The 10,271-nt window shown below is 42.5% G+C and overlaps 1 protein-coding gene across 3 annotated transcripts in view; it reads left to right on the top strand.

The window, feature by feature from the left end:
- Positions 1 to 10,271, top strand: part of LSAMP (limbic system associated membrane protein) — a 1,273,416-nt gene that overhangs the window by 536,210 nt on the left and 726,935 nt on the right. The window lies entirely within an intron of this gene.

Here is a 10,271-nt window from a genome sequence, read left to right as displayed (position 1 = left end):
CTGCCTCCCGGAGTTGTGTCAGGTTCATGTTGGTTGCTTCGCAGACACTGTCCAGCCATCTCATCCTCGGTCGTCCCCTTCTCCTCTTGCCATCACACTTTCCCAACATCAGGGTCTTTTCCAGGGAGTCTTTTCTTCTCATTAGATGGCCAAAGTACTGGAGCCTCAGCTTCAGGATCTGTCCTTCCAGTGAGCACTCAGGGTTGATTTCCTTTAGAACTGATAGGTTTGTTCTCCTTGCAGTCCAGGGGATTCTCAAGAGCCTCCTCCAGCACCACAATTCAAAGGCATCAATTCTTCGGCGGTCTGCTTTCTTTATGGTCCAGCTCTCACTTCCATACATCACGACAGGAAAAACCATAGCTTTGACTATTCGGACTTTTGTTGGCAAGGTGATGTCTCTGCTTTTCAAGATGCTGTCCAGATTTGTCATCGCTTTCCTCCCAAGAAGAAGGCGCCTTTTAATTTCAGGGCTGCTGTCTCCATCTGCAGTGATCATGGAGCCCAGGAAGATAAAATTTGACACTGCCTCCATATCTTCCCCTTCTATTTCCCAGGAGGTGATGGGACCAGTGGCCATGATCTTAGTTTTTTTGATGTTGAGTTTCAGACCGTTTTTTGCACTCTCCTCTTTCACTCTCATTACAAGGTTCTTTAATTCCTCCTCACTTTCTGCCATCAGAGTGGTATCATCTGCATATCGGAGGTTGTTGATATTTCTTCCGGCAATCTTAATTCCGGCTTGGGTTTCTTCCAGTCCAGCCTTCCGCATGATGTATTCTGCATATAAGTTAAATAAGCTGGGGGACAATATACAGCCTTGCCGTACTCCTTTCCCAATTTTGAACCACTCAGTTGTTCCATGACCAGTTCTAACTGTTGCTTCTTGTCCCACATATAGGTTTCTCAGGAGACAGATAAAGTGGTCAGGCACTCCCATTTCTTTAAGAACTTGCCATAGTTTGCTGTGGTCCACACAGTCAAAGGCTTTCGCATAGTCAATGAAGCAGAAGTAGATATTTTTCTGGAACTCTCTGGCTTTCTCCATAATCCAGCGCAAGTTAGCAATTTGGTCTCGAGTTCCTCTGCCTCTTCGGAATCCAGCTTGTACTTCTGGGAGTTCTCGGTCCACATACTGCTGAAGCCTACCTTGTAGGATTTTGAGCATAACCTTGCTAGCGTGCGAAATGAGTGCAATTGTACGGTAGTTGGAGCATTCTTTGGCACTGCCTTTCTTTGGGATTGGGATGTAGACTGATCTTTTCCAATCCTCTGGCCACTGTTGAGTTTTCCAAACTTGCTGGCATATTGAATGTAGCACCTTAACAGCATCATCTTTCAAGATTTTAAATAGTTCAACTGGAATGCCATCACTTCCACTGGCCTTGTTGTTAGCCAGGCTTTCTAAGGCCCACTTGACTTCACTCTCCAGGATGTCTGGCTCAAGGTCAGCAACTACATTGTCTGGGTTGTCCGGGATATCCAAATCTTTCTGATATAATTCCTCTGTGTATTCTTGCCACCTCTTCTTGACGTCTTCTGCTTCTGTTAGGTCCCTCCCATTTTTGTCTTTTATCATGTTCATCTTTGCGCAAAATGTTCCTCTAATATGTCCAATTTTCCTGAACAGATCTCTGGTCTTTCCTTTTCTGTTATCTTCCTCTATTTCTTTGCATTGTTCATTTAAGAAGGCCCTCTTGTCTCTCCTTGCTATTCTTTGGAAGTCTGAATTCAAGTTTCTGTAACTTTCCCTATCTCCCTTGCATTTTGCTTCCCTTCTCCTCGCTGCTATTTCTAAGGCCTCGTTGGACAGCCACTTTGCTTTCTTGCATTTCCTTTTCTTTGGGATGGTTTTCGTTGCTGCCTCCTGGATAATGTTACGAGCCTCTATCCAAGGTTCTTCAGGCACTCTGTCCATCAAATCTAGTTCCTTAAATCTGTTCTTTACTTCCACTGTGTATTCATAAGGGATTTGGTTTAGATTATACCTGAGTGGCCCAGTGGTTTTTCCTAATCTCTTCAGTCTAAGCTTGAATTTTGCTATGAGAAGCTGATGATCAGAACCGCAGTCAGCTCCAGGTCTTGTTTTTGCTGACTGTATAGAGCTTCTCCATCTTTGGCTGCAGAGAATATAATCAATCTGATTTCGATATTGCCCATCTGGTGATTTCCATGTATAGAGTCGCCTCTTGTGTTGTTGGAAAAGAGTGTTTGTGATGACCAGCTTATTCTCTTGACAAAACTCTATTAGCCTTTGTCCTGCTTCGTTCTGAACTCCAAGGCCAAACTTCCCTGTTGTTCCTTTTATCTCTTGGCTCCCTACTTTAGCATTCCAGTCCCCTAGAATGAGAAGAACATCTTTCTTTGGTGTCAGTTCTAGAAGGTGTTGTAAATCTTCATAGAATTGTTCAATTTCAGTCTCCTCAGCAATGCTGGTTGGTGCATAAACTTGGATTATTGTGATGTTGAATGGTCTGCCTTGGATTCGTATTGACATCATTCTATCATTTTTGAGATTGTATCCCATTACAATCTCTTTTAATATAGCACTTGTTTAATTATTTTTTAATTCCCAGTTTGAAGAGACCCTTGTCCAGCAGGCCGAGGCAAAGAGGCAGTCCCGAAACCAGCAAAATCAGGGAGCTGGACAGGGAACAGATTGTATTTGGCTTCACTGTGGAAGGGACTGTCACTCTCAAATTGGCCTTATCAGCCACACTAGACACTGTTCCAAGACCTCTATTCAAAAGCAAAGCAAAGTGTGCTGGTTATATACCGCCCCATAGTGCTTCAAGCACTCTCTGGGTGGTTTACAAGTTAATTATGCAGGCTACACATTGCCCCCCCCCCCCAGCGAGCTGGGTACTCATTTTACCGACCTCGGAAGGATAGAAGGTTGAGTCAACCTTGAGCCTTCACCTGGGATTGAACCCCAGGTCATGAGCACAGTTTTGGCTGGAGTACAGCAGTTTAATCACTGTGCCATGAGGCTCGTCAGAGCACTTTACCATAGTCTCTCAAGACTGATGGATGCCTACTGTGCAATTCCTTTTTAAAATATTTGTATTCTTACTGTTTTAGCCTTTTAAATACTGTTTTAGTGATGTAAGCAACACTGGGTCCTTTAGGGAAGAAAGGCAGCGTAGAAATATTTTAAATAAATAAATTCCTGCATTGCCTTTTTAAGAAGGGATCAGAGGACTATGTCCATTGACCTTTTAATTTACTCACTTCCTCAGTGACTGTTCCAGGAAGCTAGGGATTTCTCCTGTTGGCTGGAAAAGAAAGGGAAATAAAATATAGACCAGAACTGCTAGCTGTAGACTGCTGCTGCTATCCTTCTGTCCTATTTTGAATTTCACCTGGTCTTACTATTTGCATTTTCCCCTTCACATTAATAGATTTTTTCCCATAGAGAATCAGAAGCTCCTGAATACTGACACAGACACGGACATTAATCAGGGCAGAATATCATCACAAGGAAATAGGGCAGCTCAGCACTGATCTTTGCGCCCTTTATTCAAGTTCAGAGTAGTGGTGGTAGTGGTGGTGGGGGATCGTTTTTATGCCTTTCTCCCAATACTGAGACCCAAGGCCAACATGACTAAAAATAGACAACTAAAAACATAGTGGTCAGTATCCTGTTCAATACTGACAAGCACACAGAGCTCCCAGCTTCAGAAGCTGTCACAGTGATCTAACAGAGATGCTGTTTGCATGCAAACAGATGCACAACCAGCACATTCTCTGACTGCCGTGGCAAGCTCTGCATGTAAATATTGAGCAGGATACTAGTAAACTTTAACATTAAATCAGAATGAAACAGATTCTTATGTTAAAATAACTACTTAATGAAATCAAAATAAAAGCAAAGCTACATGACATTTGGTTTGCAGAAAACAAGTGCAACAGTAGTGAAAAAGAAGGCATGCACAAGAGTAGAAGAAACATAGGGATGAGAAACTGTGTGCCAAAGTATTGTAGGGTTTAACCATTGTTGGCGCAGGCTAACTGCAGCATGGGCTGACGAAATGCACAGAGCTCTACTAACAATTGGGCATCTACAGCCTTCATTCTTTTCTCTGTGCCTGTTCGTTGCAAGGTTGCAAAGAAAATGGAAAGGATACTGCACAGTCAGTTTCAGTAAGTATTATTAAACACAGTTCTTCTTAGGCATCCTTCAGTCTCGAAAGACCATGATAACATGCTCTGTATGAGTGTCCTCCCCAGAGCACAAAGCCTGGGTAGAATAATATGGAGGATAGGCTGTTACCCAAGTAGCAAATCCCCCCTCTCCACGTCGCTGAAATGGTCCAATGGAAAGGTAAGAGCCAATACAAGTGGTTGCAGCGACATCGCAGGAGTTGCCAGAATGACACGAACTGCCTTCGGGATTCCAGCTCCGGATTTTGCCTCTAGGTTAACTCCTGAAGCCTTTTCCATGAATGGATATAGCCAGAAGGCAGTGGAGGTTTGAAATCAGAGTTTTCCTTCTCCTAGATGGGCTGCCTTCCCTGGCTGACGAGCCCCACCTACCCTGTTAAACACAGTGCAAAGGACCAAAAAAACAAAACAAAACAAAACTAATAGTTCTGGCATATCAAAGAAGCCATGAGGAGCTGCTGAGATGTTTGGCCACACAGATATTTAGATTGGCTTGATGCAGTAAAGCGATGAGAGTCCTGCATGAGCTTTGAAAAGGCTGAACATCTGTTCTGAGAGCCAGTGTGTGCATAGAGCATTGCACTTGAGAGACCTGGAATTCCACAATCTGTTTTGCCATGGGCTTAAATCACCAGCAGCTGGATTGTTGCTTTAGTTATCTATCTATAAAATGCAACGGGCATGTGGCTACCTCGTAGATCATGTGCGTTTTATGACCACAGTCTCTCAAGAAGTATACAAAAGACTGCAAACTACTCAGCACATGAGACATTCCACATAGTTTTGTTAAAAAAAACCTCCAGCTGGTGATAATGGCTCCCCCTGTCTCTTCTGATATTGGTGAAACGTATCGTGAAACAGCAGGCAGTGAGAGGACGCATACTGAAGTTTAACTGTATAGCCAGCTATACTCTGTTGAAAAAGAAAGAAAGAAAGAAAAAGAATTTTCTCATTTGTGAGGTATTTGTATATCTGACTATACTAGCTATGAATTCCAGAGGGGTTCAGCCATCAACTGTGAAAGAACAGGGGAACTAAGCCCACATGTAAGGCCAATCTCCAGATCCTCAGGCACCCAGAAAATAATGCATTTGCCATATATACGAAACCTCCTTCAAACATAACTCTGATTTTTAATTGTGGACCTCACACAGAAAAAAAAATAAGGCTGTCTTGAGGTTGCTTGAAGAGATAGGGTTGCAAATAATTCCCTTTGTCCTTTAAGCCTCAAAGGAACAGCATGCCGCCAATGACCTTTTTGCCAAAAGAACCACGAATTCACACTGGCACATGCTGATTTTCACATAAGCACTCACCATCCCATACTCACTCACAAGTTTACTCGTTTGCTTGTACATGCCCGAGTGCTTCTACACAGAGACTTAATATCATCTTGGAAAAATCAACGGCAATTCAAGAAAAGAGTATAATTGTGTAAAAATAGAAGAGAATGCTTGAAAACAAACCCAAAACTGAAAATGCACAGGTGCATCAGAATCATGCATTACCTGACCCAGGTTTAGTTAGCAGGGAGAGACTGAGCAATTGTTAAAAACTGTGTTGGAAGGGCTACAGATTATGCACTTTACCACAAGACTTAATTCTTGCTTCCATTTATAGCCAGCTATCATAGGAGTCACTTCTAAATGTCTGTCAAAGAAGTTACTCCTACTGTTTAAAACTTCAGCAGTTTATTATTATCATTTTTGAGGACATGTGTTAATTAGTTCATTGTTACTTTAAATAAGGTTGCTTGTTTCCATTACGTGTTACTTATTTGAAGAACATGTCATTAGTGTGTTTCTTTTGGTTACTTTAAAATGCATGTAAAGTCAAATAAGGCCTGAAATAACTCCAAATGACCACCCCAACACAATGTTTTAGGAGTAATAAGCAGGGACATTGGCAAATCTTTGGTACCGAATCCCAGGTCCAAGTCTTTGCTATCAAGTCCCAAGTCTGAGTCTGAATCTTTGGAACCAAGTTCCAAGTCCCAAGTCCCAAGTCCCAAGTCCAAGACTCTATTAAAAATAATCTCTCCCCCCCCCCCCGGCCTGGAAAAAGGTAGGGTTAGGTAGGTTCCAAGTTATGGATCGAGTCAGAATCATTGAAAAAAAAAAACAATCAAGTCCAAGTTGAGTTGCCAGTGCAACTTAAGTCTGATTTTAAAGCGAATCCCATGACTCAAGTCCCCTCCCTGGTAACAAGAGTTTTTGTAATTTGCATGCATGTGCACATATGCATGCAGACACCACACACACAAATTAATGATGCTTTCACTTGTTACACCCCCAGAAAGAAGAGAAGAAAATTATTGTTCTGCCATTAATCCCAAAAGTTATGTCTTACTTTCAGTCTCTGAATGTGAGGGCTACACACTCCCTAGTGTTGCAGGAATGGAAACTCTATTTTCTTCTGCCAGAAAAATGCAGTCAGTCAGAGCCATATGCAGTTGGACTGATGAGGGAAAATCTGAGGTATGCTACTTGACCCTGTAAGGGATGTGGTGGCGCTGCGGGTTAAACCACAGAAGCCTCTGTGCTGCAAGGTGAGAAAACCAGCAGCCGTAAGATCAAATCCACACGACGGAGTGAGCTCCCATCGTTTGTCCCAGCTCCTGCCAACTTAGCAGTTTGAAAGCATGTAAAAATGTGAGTAGATAAATAGGTACCACCTCGGTGGGAAGGTAACAGTGTTCCATGTGTAATCACACTGGCCACATGACCACAGAAACTTCTTCGGACAAACGCTGGCTGTATGGCTTGGAAACGGGGATGAGCACTGTTCCCTATAGTTGGACACGACTGGACTAAATGTCAAGGGAAACCTTTACCTTACTTGACCCCATATCCCTCTGGATAACCTTATTGCCTCCTACACATTAGACAGCAAACATATGTGACTGAAATTATGCAGTGCTGATAATGTTTAGAATCTTCATCATGCAGAGTTCCAAACTGTAATGGGCAAGCCTCAATGTTTGCAGCAGGGTCCCTGCAGGAGATAATAAACTGCCAATGCAGGAAACCAATGGAGCTAGAGAAGGGAAATACGAGAGAGTGGCCAGGTCCAGCATGAGAATTTGTGCCTAACATTCATCACCTGAGGACAGTTAGATGTAGTTATTTGAAAAATTAATGGTTGGGCTGCTGACCGGAATGCATATAGCTAGTAGGCTTAGAGGGGCTGAGGAAAGTACACCCTTTCAGATAGATGTGTGTTAGACTGCAGCTCCCATCAGTCAGCATAGCCAATAGTGAGGCACAACAGGAGTTGCAGTCTAGCAACATATGGAGACTCATCCTTTGCCCATCTCTAACTTAGGGTCTTTGTTCTTCTGCTTCAGCACCTTGTAGCAGGATCCGTATTGCTTTGGTGGCCCGACAAAAGACATCAAAGATACAGTAATTGCAATGTTAAGGTAGCAGAAAGAGAGAAAATGAATAATTAGTTATAAGGACAAGAAGAAGAGACTGGAAATTAAAACTGGGAGAAAGGTACTCAGGAGCAGACAGTGGAACTCTCAAATATAGGACTCTGCTTCTTCTCCCAAGCAAAAGGGGTAGGTTTGATTTGGAGATGACATAGGAGAGTAGTTCTTTCCATACCTATCAGAAAGCACTTGGAAACTAGTATTGAATAGCTGCTCTATGCAATGGGACTTTTCTCAAAAGAGTTGTAGCTCACAGTTTTTTGCAAGAAGAAGGTGCCAGATTCAATTCCTGGCATCTCCAGATTGGGCTGGGAAAGATCTGTCTAAAAAGCCGCTGATAGTCAATGTAGACAGCACTGAACAATGAGGGGTCAATATTATGATTCACCATAAGACAGAAGCATCTCATTTTCCTTCTTACATGGAGGTTTCAGTGACCTGGGAGCTATTGTTGGGGGGCCAGAGTGACATGAGAGTTGGTGATTATCCAATCTAAATGGAGTGACCATCTCCTTTGTCGGTATGGCTGCACCTGCAATGGTTGCTGGATTTCCAGTTGGCTGCTTTGGCTGCTTTTTCCCAATGCCTGCTGTCACTGCCCAGTCCCAGCAGTGTCTGTGACAATTCCAGCCCCTTCTAAATGATAATGACCTGGGCACCTTGACACATGCAGTTTCCAGTACTGCACACATCAGAAAGTTGAATGTCCCCCAGAATGGATGGAATGAATCTGAAGATTTAGTTAGGAATCTCCATCAACCTGATCTTCCAAAGCTTTTCTGATACTTAGCAAAGTCCTAACTGAAACAATTTTACAGGTAAAAGAGTTCCTTTTAATATTCAAATGGTCAAATAACCTGTGAAAGAACCACCTTCAAGTGTCAAGTCTGTGAATTCCCAAAAACATAAAAATACTTAATTTACTATCACTCTCTTTTCTAGTAAAAAATGACCTGAATATTGACTGTATGACACTTTGAAATCTCATTTCTTTGTCTGGATGAAGGCTAGAATTACCCAGTAGGCCACCTTGGGTCCATTCAGCCTATGAATGGTGGAATGGACCCTGACACTTCTTTAGTGATGATGAGCATGGTATTGACGTGAGTAACTTTGTCCAAACAGTTGCACAATCTTTATTTTGAATTGTATTGATTTTGCTGTAGGCATACAGTTTTGTGTATGTTTCTTTAAAAAAAACAACAACCCTATTACTCTGTTTTAATTTTATCAAAACTTGTTGGACTTGGTAACACAAATTTGTTATTGAAAGTTATGCCATAAAAACAATATAAATAAATACATATGAACTAGCCTGCATTTCAGATTTGACAGTTTCTTTCAGGAATGATAAGAAGAAAGTTCAAGTATTCACACAGTCAAGAACATACAAATAATAGAGAGACACTACTGCTATCATCCCTGATTATATGTGATTGACTTAGTACCATGTTTGACATCTACAGGCTGAGTATTGATATATGAAAAGGAATACCTACATATGAGATGTTCAGATTTAATAAATGGACATTGAGGGATGGCGGTATTACGGGCATATGACATTGGGAATGGGACTAGCCACTCCTCCTTCTTCAACATGTAAGTGTTCTATATGTGTGTCCGGGTAGGTGGGGCTCGTCAGCCAGGGAAGGCAGCCCATCTAGGAGAAGGAAAACTCTGATTTCAAACCTCCACTGCCTTGTGGCTATATCCATTCATGGAAAAGGCTTCAGGAATTAACCTAGAGGCAAAATCTGGAGCTGGAGTCCCGAAGGCAGTTCATGTCATTCTGCCAACTCCTGCAACGTTGCTGGAACCAGTCGTATTGGCTCTTGCCTTTCCATTGGACCATTTCAGCGATGTGGAGAGGGGGGATCTGCTGCTTGGGTAACAGCCTATCCTCCATATTACTTTACCCAGGCTTCATGCTCTGGAGAGGACACTCCTCCATTCAGAGCATGATACCATAGTCTCTCGAGACTGAAGGATGCCTGTGATGATGATATGTGTGTACTCCATGAATGGGGCAGGAGGGTAGTGCATTATAGGTGTGTCTGAAACTATAGTCTCCTTTCACTTTTTGAGGATAATCTTCACATTCACAGAATATGTCATTCTTTTTCCAAAAGTTATTTACCTCAGTGTTTTCAAGCCAGAGCAACCTCCAGTACTTGCAGATGCATTGCATTGCATAGAAAGGTGCTTTTCACCTTCAGCTTCCCATCAAGTGTTTACTTGCTCTGCAGTATGAGAAGAACTGGATAGCAGAAGCTGTTTTTCAACACATTATTGAAAACCTGATCGTCTGTTATGCCAAATGGCCTTCTCACTGCAGGGCTGAAGGTGGAGACAGATGACATGCTTTTTTCCTTTCAAAGATATTCAAGGTGGTGTGATAGAAAGGTTGTTGCCCAGGATTTGTGCACTTATCCTACCATTTCCTATGGCCATTAACATTACCTCTCACCCGAAAAGAAAAGGAAGGGGGGAGGGGAAAGAGGAAATATGTTTGCTCAGAATATGCTCATATTGATTGCCTGGAGCTTGAAGCAAATGGCAACAGTGTTATGAACAGGGGTGGTGGTGGATAATAACAGTGGTTCTTTGTGCTAGCAAAGAGAAACACTGGCCTACTAAGAGGGAAACTCTCCTTGCCTCCCCTTTCTCTTTCCTG

The sequence above is a fragment of the Pogona vitticeps genome, chromosome 3, assembly GCF_051106095.1.
Source record: "Pogona vitticeps strain Pit_001003342236 chromosome 3, PviZW2.1, whole genome shotgun sequence".
NCBI classification, from domain to species: domain Eukaryota; kingdom Metazoa; phylum Chordata; class Lepidosauria; order Squamata; family Agamidae; genus Pogona; species Pogona vitticeps.
Note: the sequence above shows the minus strand (reverse complement) of the source record. Positions and strands in the feature narration are given on the sequence as shown.